Source organism: Ursus americanus, chromosome 24 (assembly GCF_024610735.1).
Source record: "Ursus americanus isolate L20-20 chromosome 24, mUrsAme1.1.p, whole genome shotgun sequence".
Lineage (NCBI taxonomy): Eukaryota > Metazoa > Chordata > Mammalia > Carnivora > Ursidae > Ursus > Ursus americanus.
The window spans coordinates 33,138,464-33,153,515 of NC_142150.1; the positions used below are offsets into that span (position 1 = coordinate 33,138,464).

General features: G+C 36.9%; 1 pseudogene; it reads right to left on the reverse strand.

The window, feature by feature from the left end:
* Positions 1-7,947: 7,947 nt before the first annotated feature.
* On the reverse strand, positions 7,948-8,883 carry LOC123784929 (olfactory receptor 4P4-like; annotated as a pseudogene).
* Between the last annotated feature and the right edge of the window lie 6,169 nt (positions 8,884-15,052).

Consider the following 15,052-nt stretch of genomic DNA (forward strand, 5'->3'; position numbering starts at 1 on the left):
TCTCTATATATATATATATACATATATACACAGAGAGAGTTAACTGAGAGGCATTTAGAAAATGGTCCATACTGTAGGACAACAATTCTGCTTTAAATTATTATTCAGAATTCTAACTTCACAAAGGAGTAATTTTTAGTGTGTTCCTACTTTTTCTGAAAATGATGAGTTACAGAGTATTCAGGAATTCACCTTAACTAAAGGGTATTGAAAAGTTTTAGGGACGTAGAGTTCATTGACCTATTTTCTACTCACAGCAAGTGATGCTGATTCTTTGTTAATGAGTTGGAAATAATGTTAATTACTCAGACACAGTTATATACCTAAAACAATTTGGTTTAAAAAGAATTATTATACAAGAAGCCTGCAAACAATTTAAAAGCAGAATTCACTTGACTAATCCAAATCTCCAATTTTAAAAAGAAGAAACTCAGATCAAGAGAACCTAATCATTTCTGTGGATGGAGAAGTAATACACTGTGAATGCCTGGAGACAGAAATCCTGATTCTCCCTCAATTTGGGACGAACTTCATGGAAGAGAGCTGAATGGGATGATGATGGGTGTCAAGAGGAAACCATGAAAAGACTATCCTGAGTCCATAACTGAATGCACAAGAATATGCAGAATGATGGGTGAAAAGACACCCAGTCTGTCATTCTGAGTATTTCTGGAAATAAACGTATATGGACTATTTAACATAAATGGAATTCTCTCATTCTAGAACATTTTTAATAAATTTCCTTCAGTTTTCCGAACACGTAATTTGCTTAAATCAGGATTCTTCCTTGTTTCTAGACCGTCATCGGCATTGAACCCACAATAGTGCTTCCCATCTATCTCACCCTGTAACCTGAGGCACCATTATACATGATCGCTGCAGAGAGTAGCTATAAAGGGAAAAAGAGAGGCAAATTATTGACATAAAAACAACATTTTGATGGCAGAGGTATTATGGACCCCTCTTAGGTAAAAACTGAAGTTACAGTTGATGCATAAAGAACATCAGGCAACCAGTGAACAAATGGTTACAGTAGCAACCAGTAGCAACACAGGACGAAGTAGAAACATGGGGACGTCTTAAAGAAACCAAGCACAGCAATCCTTGAGCAAATTGCTTCATCTCTTTAAATTTCATCTTACTCCTTTTACATTAAGATGTCATTACAAAATTCAGAATTTTAATGAGGAATACATGAGATAATGGAATAGCCTATGACACGTGTGGTTCAAAAAGGATTAGTTTAGAACCACAGAAAGTGTCATGACCCCACAGACAACCAAGACCAGTGGAGAAATAAAGAAAAAAAACAATATTCATAACATGGATTTCATAACTGATCAGGTAAACGTCAATTTCAACAATCTTTTGGGATAATAATTAGGTTAGTTCGATGGCATATTGGACCTCTTACGGAATGCTTAACCGTAATTCTTAGACTGATTTTTTTGCACTATAAAAATAAAATGATTACTTTACTTCTTTGGTAATACTAAATAAAAATTCTGAGTGCACTTTTGGTTAAACTATTAGTATAAGAATAGAGGCTCTCATGCTTAAATTAAAGCTTCCATCATGGCTGCCCAGCTGGCTCAGTAAGTTTCGTGGCTGTCCTCTTCTCAGATCATGATCTCAGGGTCCTGGGATCAAGCCCTGTATCTGCTATCTGCTCAGCAGGGAGTTTGTTTCTCCCTCTCTTTGTGCCTCTCCCCCCATTAGTGTTTTCTTTCTCTCTCTCTGTCAAAAAAAAAAAAAAAAAAAAAAATATATATATATATATATATATATATATGGATAGGAGACATATATATATGTGGGATAGGAGACAAAGAAAAGGAATGATAAAAAATATATATAATATATATTTAATATATTTATAATATATATTATAAATATATATATATAATATATATATATTATATATATATATATAAAGCTTCCATCACATGTTCAATTTTCCATTAGTGTAACAGAATAGCATGCTATAAACTTAATGTAGTTGACTCAGATGACATTAGTGTATTCTAGCATGGCAAGGTATATAGGAAATATATTTGAAATAGAGGAAATTCTGCACTTTGTAAACAGTCAAGCATAAACAGGGCTATTTCTTAACAGAAATATGGAGCATTGTACATAAGTACAATAATTGGACACAATCAAATTCACTGCCAACTAGAAAATGCTTTCATGTCATTGTTATTAAGTGGAATTTTGCTTACAAATAATACACAATTAAAACTAACATATTGTAAAGCATTTTTATAGTAATCAAATTACCAAATATTGCAAAAGATGTTATAGTCTTTAGAATGAAATTATAGGGACTAAGACATGTTATTAGTCAAGCTCGAAGTTGGTGGGACCCTTCCCAAACCAAGGTGAGAACGACAACTCACTAACCATAAGATCTGAGTGGCTGCCAGGTTAGTTTTAGGCTACATCAGGTAGAATTCCATCCCCCAGATACTCACTGTGCCAAATCATCCCCAGCATCAAAATCTGGAATAAAATGAAGAAAATTATAAATCAGTAATTTAAATACATTCAGGTTAGTTCTCCACAAGTATTTTGGAAATCTCAGTGTGACTTAAACCTTCTACAGGTTTACAAGGGAAGTGGACTTCAAATATTTACTAAACCTGTCAGTGATGAAGAAAAGTGTGGCTACGCCCCAGGAAAGTCCACTAGGAATTTCAAATGCTGATTTAAGATCTGAATGCCAGCTCCTTAAAAAAGTAAAAGTATATTTTAATTCCTGCAAAACCTACCAAGAGTATTTAGGTCCTGGAAATCATCGACTTTCTGCTTATTCCTGAAGAAAATTTGGTTGGGATCAACAGAATATAAGGTCAAGTGACAACACAGAAATTAATAATTATTTGAAAGCTGTAAGTAATTACATTCCCAAAGGCATTTCTAGAGAGATCCTGGCCAAATGTTGCTAAACCACTGTCCAGAGTGATGTCCCTGGTGGCCCTGGGTGTTGCCTTCCACCTTTGCATTAGCTTGCCTTAGGAACAAGGCCATAGTCAGAGCAGTTCGGGAAATTTTGACTATTCTTATTCATCCAGCTTTCTGACAAATGAGAGGGAAACCACTGTAGCCTGAAGTAGTATTTGGTTACCTACCAGGAAAGTTTGGGATGAGACAGAGCAAGGATAACCACATACAAACATGTATAGTCCAAGTGTGACCCGTTACCAAGATCTTCAGTGTGTAGGCCAGATAGATCAAGACAGTCAATGACCCACGTATGAGAACAGGTGCAAAACTCTCCATGGTTCAAGACTAACATTGCAGGAATCAGTAGTTGTGGGATAGGAGACAAAGAAAAGGAATGATAAAACGATAAACATTTCTTTCCCCATGGTCTGCTTTGCACAGTCTGCTTCTCTCCCTTTCCCTCTGCTCCTCCTCCACCCATCCATTCTCTCTCTCTCCCTCCCTCTACCTCTCCCTCTCAAATAAATAAATAAATAATAAATAAAATATTTTATAAGTTATTGTTTAGCAATTCTACCTCTAGATATTTATTTGCAATACCATAAAACTGCGTGAATAACACCACGTCATCATGAATTAGATGGAGACAGAGCATCATTAGCTATGGATTCATACCTGGTCTTGGGAAACAATACATTCCATGAGCACATGGCTCACATGTAAAGCACACGACCTTGCTTGTAATAAATTCCAAAGAGCCAATGACCAAAGTAAGTTCAAGGAGGGAAAAATAATCATAGGTGCACTTAAAGTGAGATTATAGAGCTATTTTAGAGTCAAAAACCAAGAACTCTGAGGCCAAACTTCTCATAACATGGACACATGGGGGAGGCATCTCAGCAAATTGGACAGATCAAGCACTCTGGGACTCTCAAGTGACAGAAGCTTGTTTTTCGTGGGCCTGTTGGTTATGGTGTGAAACCTCTCTGGTTGGATTCCGAGCTGAATTCAATTATACTTTGCTTATTTGGATGAATTGAAGGAAGAGCCTGAGGAAAGCATATTTGCATGAGGAATAAGAAGCGAAGAAGGGGATCTGAAGAAAGTCTCCAAACAGTAAGGAACCTTTTTCAGTTGGAAGAAAAGAAACATGTTTCATTAAAATATGTGATGTGTAAAAGTTACAATGAAAGCATTATACCTATGTTATCTCACAAATTCATCATAGAATTTGTAAGATGGGGGGACAGAACTAAATAATGTAACTGAAAGCAAAACATTGAAGATAAAGAATTTGAGAACATAATATGCTAACAGTGCTTGAGAATCCAGTTAGAAAACCTTGCAGAGGCAGAAGGAGACCAATGGCTGACCTTGAGGATGTTTACTAAATGCAGGCAGGCCATTCAAAGCTTCCAAGGTTTTTCCTCCCTTCTAAGGAAAAATGAAGTCAGGGCACACCCTTGCTCCTCAGGAAACAAGTTCTAGTCAAGCTAGTACTTACCTTCACAGAGAAAATCACCAGCATCGCCACCTCCCTTCTCATCAATGGGTAGCCCCACCTGGAAGGAGAACCAGGAAGCATCAGTGCTTCTTTTACTAACTTAATGAGTAAGAATAAAGCTTTTGCGGCTGTTAATAGACAGGTCAGGGACACATTTTTCAACAACTGGAGACTTCAAACTCAGAAAGCCTGGATACAAGTTCTTTCTAGCCATACTATTGAGCACCTCTAAACAAAGTCTTTAAATTCTAAAACCCTAAAACAAAAGCAACCATTCCAATCACTTATAGGATATTCACCATACACCATGAATTCAACTAGGTATGTCATGTCAACTCTGTTCAAAATCACACCGCAACCTGGTCCTAACCAGGTCTTCCTAACTGAGACCTTAATTTCCTGGCCACCATAATGCACCTGGTACACCATACCCCTCAGAATCACCTACATGTGAGAACTTATTCTAACTATCAAGGCTCCGATATAGGAACTAGACAGAAATGTGGAGGCCCAAAGTTGAAGACAGGCCTTCCGTCCTCCTCTGACATAGTCCATTGTGAGGGCTGATTTTGCCTCTTCCAGTATTCTCGTCAACACCACTGACCCCCATGAATATGGTGTCTCATAAAATAGATATTTCAAAGAAATCAATTCCAAATACTTCATCCTTCACTCTGAACCTAAATCATCAACTTTTCAAGAGCATTTTGATTTTTCTTAGTGAATGATTTAGTTACAGTTAACTAAATCAACGCTCACAATGGAAGCCCTAAGCCAAATATAGGGTTGAGCAAAGGGTGAAGGGTCAGGTGAGGGTGCAGAGGCAGGAATTCACATAAAACTCTTTCATCCACAGCTAGTTGGGGCCTCCTATCTTCCCCTTAGGCCCCTGGCAAGATATCTGAGCTTCTTCCAGCCTGGTGTTTTCTGATAACACTGGGGTGCAAAGAAAGAAACTGTGTGACAGATTTCTTAGCCGATTAGAGGTATTCCTCTAATTAAAAATGAGTTTTTAAGTTAGCAGTAAATTCCTATATAGATTGGGATGCCTGGATAGCCTAGTTGGTTAAGCACCTGCCTTCAGCTCAGGTCCTGATCCCAGGGTTCTGGGATTGAGTCCAGCATAAGGCTCCTTGCTCCGCGGGTAGCCGGCTTCTGCCTGCTGCTCCCCCCTGCTTGTGCTCTCCCTTTCCTTCTCAATCTCTCTCTCTGACAAATAAAATCTTTAAAAATAATAAATCCCGATATAGATGGATAGAATATACCTGACAAATAACTAAGTAAATGTAGTTTGCTATATTTAATTTCTCAGCTTTTTAAATAATGGCATCTAATTTTGCCAATAAAATCTTGTGGACCTTTGGGAAAAGAGAAGAAAATATGAGAGTAAAAGTTGTTTTCTTTTTGTTTATTTTTTTGTTTGTTTGTTTTGTTTTGTTTTGTTTTGTTTTTTTGGTTTTTGTTTTTTTTTAAAGATTTTATTTATTTATTTGACAGAGAGAGACAGCCAGCGAGAGAGGGAACACAAGCAGGGGGAGTGGGAGAGGAAGAAGCAGGCTCATAGCGGAGGAGCCTGATGTGGGGCTCGATCCCATAACGCCGGGATCACGCCCCGAGCCGAAGGCAGACGCTTAACCGCTGTGCCACCCAGGCGCCCCTGTTTGTTTTGTTTTTTAAATCTTGTTGCAGGCATTCATTTCAATGGGTTGAGAATTTCCCTGACCTGTCCTGAAGAATTCCAGGAGTCCCCAGAGTCCCAGGCAATTCATGCACAGACACAAAGTACACACACAAGGGTACATGGCATTTACGTACTTTAAAAAAAGTCCAAAACACTTTGGAAAGAGTCTACATTAAGCCATCAAACAGAACTATGAATAACTTGTCAGAACTACTTCCTGTGGAGCAGACAAAATGTTTTCCCATCATATTCTGGAGACTTGCAAGGCTCTCGAAGGAAGAAGAAAATATTGATTTTATATGTGAAAGTTTGTGAGAATTGAAACATCAAGCAAGTGGTGTCAGGCACTAGGACAATCACTACTACCTGCATGACTTACCTTTCATTTTGCCTTGGCTCTGGGGCCGAAGCAACTGAATCAAGCAAAGTTTGTGTGGAAGCAATGTGATCATTCTGCTGAGAAAAGACAAGTTCCTGGGCAGAGAGAAATGTCCAGATAAATATAATTGTAAACACAGAGCTGAGAGTCAATGGACAAAAAGAGAACCAATGATTGAGAGAGCAGTGCCTCCTTAATGCAGAAAATAAAAATGTAAACATACTCTATGTATATATTATGTTCTCTATGGAGAACATATGTTAAATCCTTAGACTTTCTGACAGTACTTATTTTATTATTAATGCATGATTGTTCATGACACAAGGACAAGTTCTAGATATGTAAGAACGATGCATACAGTCAAAAAAAAATAAGAAGGTATTATCCTAGAATTTAATTCAGTCACTATTTCTCTACATCTTAATTAATGCCAAGTTTATTGTTAGAAAAAAAAGAAAGAGATATACTCTTCCTGCTAATTCAAACAAGAAAAAAACACAGTTCACAAGAAGAAACACTTAGAGAGGACATAGGATTATTTGAAAGGGAGAAGACACACTGCTGAATAGCAACAAAAGAACAGGGCAGGAATCAGAAGGACTTCTGGTCTGTTGTATCTGCCAAGACTTCCTGAATAGGTCTACATGAGCTGTGTGAATTATAGATACAACATGGGCCCTGGAGCATGGGGTGCGGGATCCTAAGCAGAGGAGATAGCTGAAATAGAGCCATAAAGCTGATAGATTCTAGAGTGCGTTTGGAGAATGTAGATGGACCTTGTAGCTGGTTGAAAGCATCCAGGCAATGGGACAAACAGAAGAAAATACAGGGAATGAGGGAAGTACATAACTTGACATTTCAATATGTATTTTCTGTGTTAAAACTTCACATGTGTTAGTCCAAGTGATATTATATCTTCATGAAGTGTAATATTACCCCATTTCATAGACACTCAAATAATTAAATTGCCAAGACCCAGAGATAAAAACTTTCAGAGTCATTATGTCCCCCAATCTCCCCTACCTCAAAGCCTGTCATTGTAACACCATACTTTCTTCCGATGTGATGACCTCTAATATTAGCAAGTTAGATCTGACCAATTTGGGGAGATTTATGATGAACAAGTGAGAAGGTTGGATTTTGTTCCAAGGAAAATAGGGTTCCATATACATTTTTTTGGCGAGAGCAATGATTTGATCAGAGGTCTGCTGTGGAAGGGTATTTTTGAGTTCCTCAAGTCCAAGTGCTCACACCGGGAACTAATTGGATCCTTCAAAGTGCAGATTGCAATCTGAGTTACCATGACTGCCTTCTTTGGCTCATAATAACTTCAGAGGTTATTCAGTCCAGCTCCCCAAAGAGAGTTTATATGTTTTCTATAATATCATCACAAATGATCAGTGCTCTGGGGACACAGAATTGAAAGCACAGTGAAAATCAGCCTATTGACTTGAATTCAGGATGTGCTGTTTTACACCACACCTTCCCCATGGCGATTTTCATCTCCATGTTTCTCAGGGTATAGATGAGAGGATACAGCATGGGGGCAATCACAGTGTAAAACACTGAGATTTCCTTTTCCTTGTTCTCATTCCCTGCAGGTAGAACATAAGTATAGATACAGGGCACAAAGAATAAGACGACGAACATCATGTGAGAGCTGCAGTTGGAGTGAGCTTTGCGTCGCCCTGCAGAGGATCGTGACCTAAGATTATAAAATATGAGAATGTAAGAAGAAAACAGGACAAGAAAACGACAACTACCACCATTCCTGAATTTGCAATCACTAAGATATTAACAACATGAATGTCTTTGCACACCAGTTTCAAAAGAGGCTTCACATCACATACGTAGTGATCTATCTGATTAGGACCACAGAAAGGTAAACTGAGTACCACCAGCAGTAGAGAAACAGAGTGCCAAAAACCCACACCCTAGGCCACGAAGATCAACATGTTACACCTCCGTCGGTTCATGATGACCGTGTAGTGCAGGGGCTTGACAATGGCAACATAGCTGTCTAAAGCCATGGACACCAAGATGAATATCTCCACGCCCGCCAGCAAGTGTTCAGTGAAGAGCTGCGTCATACAGTTGTTATAGGAAATGTTTTTTCTTGCTGCACCTAAGTCCCTGATTAGCCTGGGGACCACAGTGGACATGTAGCAGAGGTCCATGAGGGAAAGGTGACAGAGAAAGTAGTACATTGGTTGTTCGATTAGATGGCTGCAGGTGATCGTGAGTAAGATGATGAAGTTTCCATTCATCAGCCAGGTAGCAGAGCAGAAACAGGACAAGGAACAGTAGCTCTAGCTGCCTATTTCCCCACAGTCCCATGAAAACAAATTCCGTGACATTGTTTTGATTTTGCATGAGGTTGAGGGGAGTCCAGAGACACAATAGAAACTGTATTCATCTGTATGATACAGACAATACAACATTTTTAATAGTATTTTTTAAAAATTTTGGAGTACTTTTATACGAAAAAATATGTAGTTTACAGAGGAATTTTTGCACTTAATGTCTCAAATCTTTCTGGTTTAAGACCAATATCATTATTCAAATGATGTTTAATGAGAGCATACTAAATGGTGGGGATTTTTATGAACACTTTTCATGCATTTAACTCATAATAACCCAATAGTGACTCTTCTGATACTCATTCATATATGGAGGATCAAAAATTTGTGGGTTCAGGTAATCATACCAGTTCATTCAGATATTAAGCAGTAAGCTAAGATGTGAGCCTGTATCTGATGCCAGATTCTATCCTCTTGAGAGCTATGCACATTATCCACTGACCGCATGGACTTCTGTTTTCCACCTCCTTCAAAGATATGTTTTTTTCTATCTCTTCCATTAACACCAAAATAAGTGCAAGCAATTCTCTCCCTTTCCATTTCCTACTACTAATAATTAATAGAGTCCCAATCTAGCACTGCATTCTATGCCTTCAGGAGAACTAAATATTTATTCTTGACATAAAAACAAAATCAAGATTCTTAATCATAGCAGATAAATAACCTGAATTAGTTGATAACCAATCCAGTCACTCTCCTTCTTGGCAGTTTGGCCAAGATTCAGTTTGGTCAATGTTCAGGAGAGGCAGGAAATGAGAACCGGAAGCACATCTGGGCAACTGGATAGAGGAACATGGTGTTATTATTATATAAAACTTTCCCTTTTCCCAAATCATTCTAAAGACACATTTTAGAGGTTGCTGTTTAAAATGTTAGAAAGACTGTGGAGAGTTAGTTGTTTTCTGTTGACATATTGAGGAACCCAAGGTGATTAAAGAACGTCCTGCATGTTGAACCACGCAGTTAAGCAGCACAGTCACTTAGAGACAGTAGATCTAGAAGATAATGAATATGCTGAAGCACCATCTTTTACCCATAACAAGTGTCTGCCCCAGCACAATCATGATTTGCCTAGAAGACTGTTAATGTCAATGAATTATTTTAATGGTACCAGCAGGGGAACAGTACGTGGAGGTGGACAGATCTCTCATCCAATGATCATGAAGGTGAGCATCCAGGCTCCTATGTCTTGTTACCTTTTTCTTGTTAGCCCTGAGCAATTCATTTTCTCTCATCTTCCTTCTCCAGCTGTAAGTGCAACTAAAAATACTGGATCTATTTGCCTTGTTCCAAGAGCAAGATGGAGTTCATCTGAGAATATGCAATGAAAGGTCTTAGGGCTCTAACTTGTCAAGTCCATAGAACAGAACTCCCAAAAATGTGTGGAGAGAAACAAACAGTTGTATAAGAAAATAGATGACAGAATGTTCTTCATCAATTAATTGGTTTTACCTGTGGATTTTGTATTCTGCTACAATGGGGTGGGTTGAAGATTTTATATTAGACATACTTTCAGGATAAAGAAAAAACATTGGCACTGGTGTAAGTTTGTTGTGGTTTCAACAGAACTTGACAAAGTCCTTCTTTATGTATCACTTGAGAATATCCAAGCCTAAACTTTCTTTATATGGATGAATAGGATCAATTAAAGGACATATATAAATCCCAAGGTAGATTTTCATTAAAATCGTAGAACAAAAACTAGAGAATCAAAACTGTAGGAAATGCAACCCTCGGTTTAGAGAGTGTCCTGAACATTGTGCATGACTGAACATCTCTTAACACAAAGTCCAGTGCTGCTCAACCTACCACATTTGAAATGAAAATATAGATCAATATAGAAAAAGATCCTGTAGAGCAGCTCCCATAAACTTTCTGCTGGTAATCCCCTGGGGGGGGGGGAATCATCCATAGAACCCCCTCGTGCCTCTTTCCTTTCTTTCCCCTCCTTTATTCTTTCTCTCTCCCCTTCTCTTTCAAAGTGTCATACTGTACTCATCCTTATTGTACTCACCCATCTTTTTGTGACGATTTGAGATGATAAGATGCCTGTAGGATGAGATGAAGTGAAGTGAATGAGGTGGGCATTGTGAAGCAGTGTTAGGCTACTATCGACCTCAGAGCACATCAAATGAGGAACATCTGCTTCTGCACCATGGTTCATGCCAGGTAACTGAATCCAGGGAACTTGAACCATGGATAAAGGGGACTACTGTATTATTGTCCTTGTTTTGCAAATATGGAAACTTGATTCCAAGGTTGCACAAGTACTAAGAGTGACGTCTACATCTAAATCATTGGTTTAAACCATATGATTTCAAAGCTCATACTTTTTAAAATTATGCTTAGAAGTCTTTTCCCAAATACAAATAATCTTCCATTCAAAGAACATTTCAGGAAAACATTGTCGGGAATACCATGAATTAACTTATGAGTGGGCCCTGAGGGGAAAACTCCCACAAAGATTTATATCAGCCAATGTGTGTGTGATTACAATTTGAAAATAAAGCCCGTATTATTATACTGGTCAAATAGATGGTCTTGAAGCTTTCTTGATTTATATCTTTTTTAAAAATAAGCTTTATTTATTTATTATTTTTTACTTATTTGAGAGAGAGAGTGAACAGAGAGAAGTTCAGCAGGAGAGGGTGAATCCTGAAGCAAACTGCATGCTGAGCCCTGGGCCCAACTCCAGCTGGATCCCAGGACCCAGATATCAGGACCTAAGCTGAAATCCAAAATTGGATGCTTAAATGACTAAGCTACCCAGGCATCCCTTAATCTATCTCTTCATGGTTATTACTCAAATGACTCAATACTTTTGTGTGTAATGTGAATATCTATTTTTGTCTCTCTCCTCTCCTAGAATAATTTCTTCAAAGATTGGAGATATATATTATACGTACATATATATTTTTAATTGTTCACATCATCTAATGAGTTAAATATGCAAAGAAAGTATAGAAGAGTATTAATAATTTACTCATCTACATACAGTCAATGCCATTAGCATGAAGATGTTGAAATAATTCTCAATGGGTAATTACATCCAATGGAAACTTAGAGGTCATATACATTGTTTTCTGTTACTAGGTTTCATCTAATATTAGGGTCTCAGTTAGAATTTGGAAAATGCCACAATGCATAATTAGTTATTTTCCTTACTTTAGTGTGTTTTTGTCTTACATTGAGTAAATCAGGTTGACTAAATTGTAGCCCTTGATTCATAGCAGCAATTCTCATGGGTCACTCTAGGTCCATCTAAGTCTAATTTTACTTTATATTTTTTTCTGCATTGCACATTTCCACTTCTGGTTGCCGCTACTGTGCACCCACTGTAAACGGTTGTCTTCAACTCCACTAGCCCCAGGATATTACACATTCCTTGTGATTTTCCTACAATTGTCCATATCTTGACTATAACCTCTTACAATACTATCCATAAAGTACGGCATTGGACTCTGTCTTCTTGTTGCATGACCCTGCCTCATGCATACACTTAGTAATCAAGCCTCCAAATGCATAAGACAGGTTTAGATAAATCCACATGTAGAAAAATATGAGTCCACTTTCACAGTGGAGGATTTCAATGTTCCGTTCTCAATTATTATTGAGTAAAGTAGGCAGTAAGTCCAGAGGGCAGAAAAGATCAGACCAACAGAACTTAAATGCATATGGAGGTGTATAAAAATTATACATCTAACAAGGGGTATATGTTTTAGTATGCATAGAAGGAATATACATAAAATTGATATTTAGGTCATTTTAAAAAGCCACACCATATTTTAAGGAAGTAACATTATACAAAACTCTGAGCACAATAAAAAGTCTAATTAGTAGATGTAGATCTAGATATATGTAGATATGAATACAAATAAACACACAAATACAATATTGGAAATTAAAATTATACTCTGCAAAATAACTAATTTGTTAAGAAATAAATCACACCGGAAATTTAAAAATCTACTTATACTTGAAATATAAGGAACATATTACCTGTCAAAGTTTATAGGATACAGGAAGAATGGTACTTTTAAAGAAAATCATAACCTTAATATTTTCATTAGAAAAAAAGAAAATCTGAAAAAATTCTATCTTTAGAAGACAGGAGCACAACAAAAAATAATATGAAAAACATAAGGCAAATCAAAGTCAAAATTAAAAAGAAACAAAAAAATACCAAAAAAAAAGAGGAACAAATTTTCATACTGTATCTTTGAGAAAACCTTTCAAAATAGGTAACGTTTTAGCAATATGGATCATTATAAAAGAAAAAAGATAAACATATAATATTAATGATGGATAATATACCTACTGATACAAAGGGAAAGAAAAAATATATAATATTATCAACAGCTACATGCCAATAATTTCGAAAGCATAAACAGAAAAAGATGTATCTACAAAATATTATATCAAAACTGACTCCAGAAGAATTACAAAAGACAGCTAGTGTATAACTAGCAAAATTAAAATTAATTTAAAATATTCCTGTAAAAGAAACACTAGTCTCAAATGGGTTTATAAATTTTTTTAAGGATTTTATTCATTTATTAGAGAGGGAGACTGAACAAAAAAGCACAAGCTGGGGGAGGGGTGGGAGGAGAGGAGGAAGCAGATTCCCTGCTGAGCAAGGAGCCAGATGTGGGGTTTGATCCCAGGACCCTGAGATCATGACCTAAGCTGAAGGCAGACACTTAACCAACTGAGCCACCCAGGCACCTGAGGATTTATAACATTTTACCATAGTTTTCAAAAATAGACTTTCCCACTCTTTTACAGTTTTTCATAGATGGCTAAAAATCAAACTAGCATTAATTCATTTTGCAAGACTATTGTTAGAAGGAAATATAGTTAATCACTGATCCTTTTCCCTCTGAAATTGACTGTAGAAAGTCTTAACAAAATATTAAATTATTTTAACTTTGTATAAAAATTAACATTTCATTACCAAGTTTTATCCAAGATATTCTTTAATAGTTTATTAGAAACTTGATAAATATATCCACCAAACTGGAAACTAAAAGCAGAGAAAACAGATCATTATTTCAATAAATGCAGAAAAAGTATGTGATAAACTAATATGTTCATTACATAAATGTTTACCAATACCCAAACTCAAAAGGATATTAAAATAAAAAGAAACTGGCTTACTACTAAAAATATATTTCTTAAAACCCCTACTAAAAACATTTTCCTAATGGGAATAAGTTAAATACATTCTCTTTAACATCAAGAACGAGACAAATAGCTCATTTCTATCACCATTTCTACACAACCCTGTAATGCAGCATGAGACAAAAATCTGATCTGTAAGATTTCGACAGGGGGAAATAAAACTGGTATTATTTGCAGATGACATGATCATTCACATACAAAATCCAAAGATTCATAAATATTTGAAATAGCAGAGATGCATTGTGCCTGACCATGAGAATAATATACAATATTCAATTAATGATGTAATTAAAATAGACACAATTTACACTAGTATTAGATAATGAAATACAAGTAACCAAGATTTTCTTTAATTTGCTGTGTAGTGTTCTGTTGTTTGGCTCTGCCACAATTTGCTCGCTCACTTACCTACCAGCAAACTGAGATTATTTACATTTCTGGCTATTACAAATAAAGCTGTTAGTAGCATTCTTGTAAAAACTTTGTATGTACATATGCTTTTATTACTGTTGCACAAATGCCAGTGGAGTGTTTGGGTCATATGTTCGGTGTCTGTTTAGCTATTTAAATTACTGCTGAGCCATTTCCCAAAGTTTAGGAACTATTAAGTCTAAGAGGAATGTGACACAACCAGTGGAATGATTAATGAAGAAAGAAGCTGATACATTTTGGGGAGAGAATATTGTGGAATTTTAACCTACCCACCATTTCCTACTTCCCAGGTCAATGGCAGCCATGAGGATGGTGGCCGACATTCCTCATGGGGCTGCTGGTGTCAGAGGGAACAATACAGACCCTGAGCTCAAAGGATCCTGATGGTATGTTTTGCATTTGGTGGCTTCACAAAGAATTGGCTCACTGACTTGATTTTGCTTCATCTGCCTGAGAGACTTCCCAGGGCTGGAGAGGCCAGCACGGTAGATTTTATCCACATCATTTGAGGCAAATATTCTCATCACGACTGCCTGATGCAAGGTATAAGATCAGGACAGCGACAAATA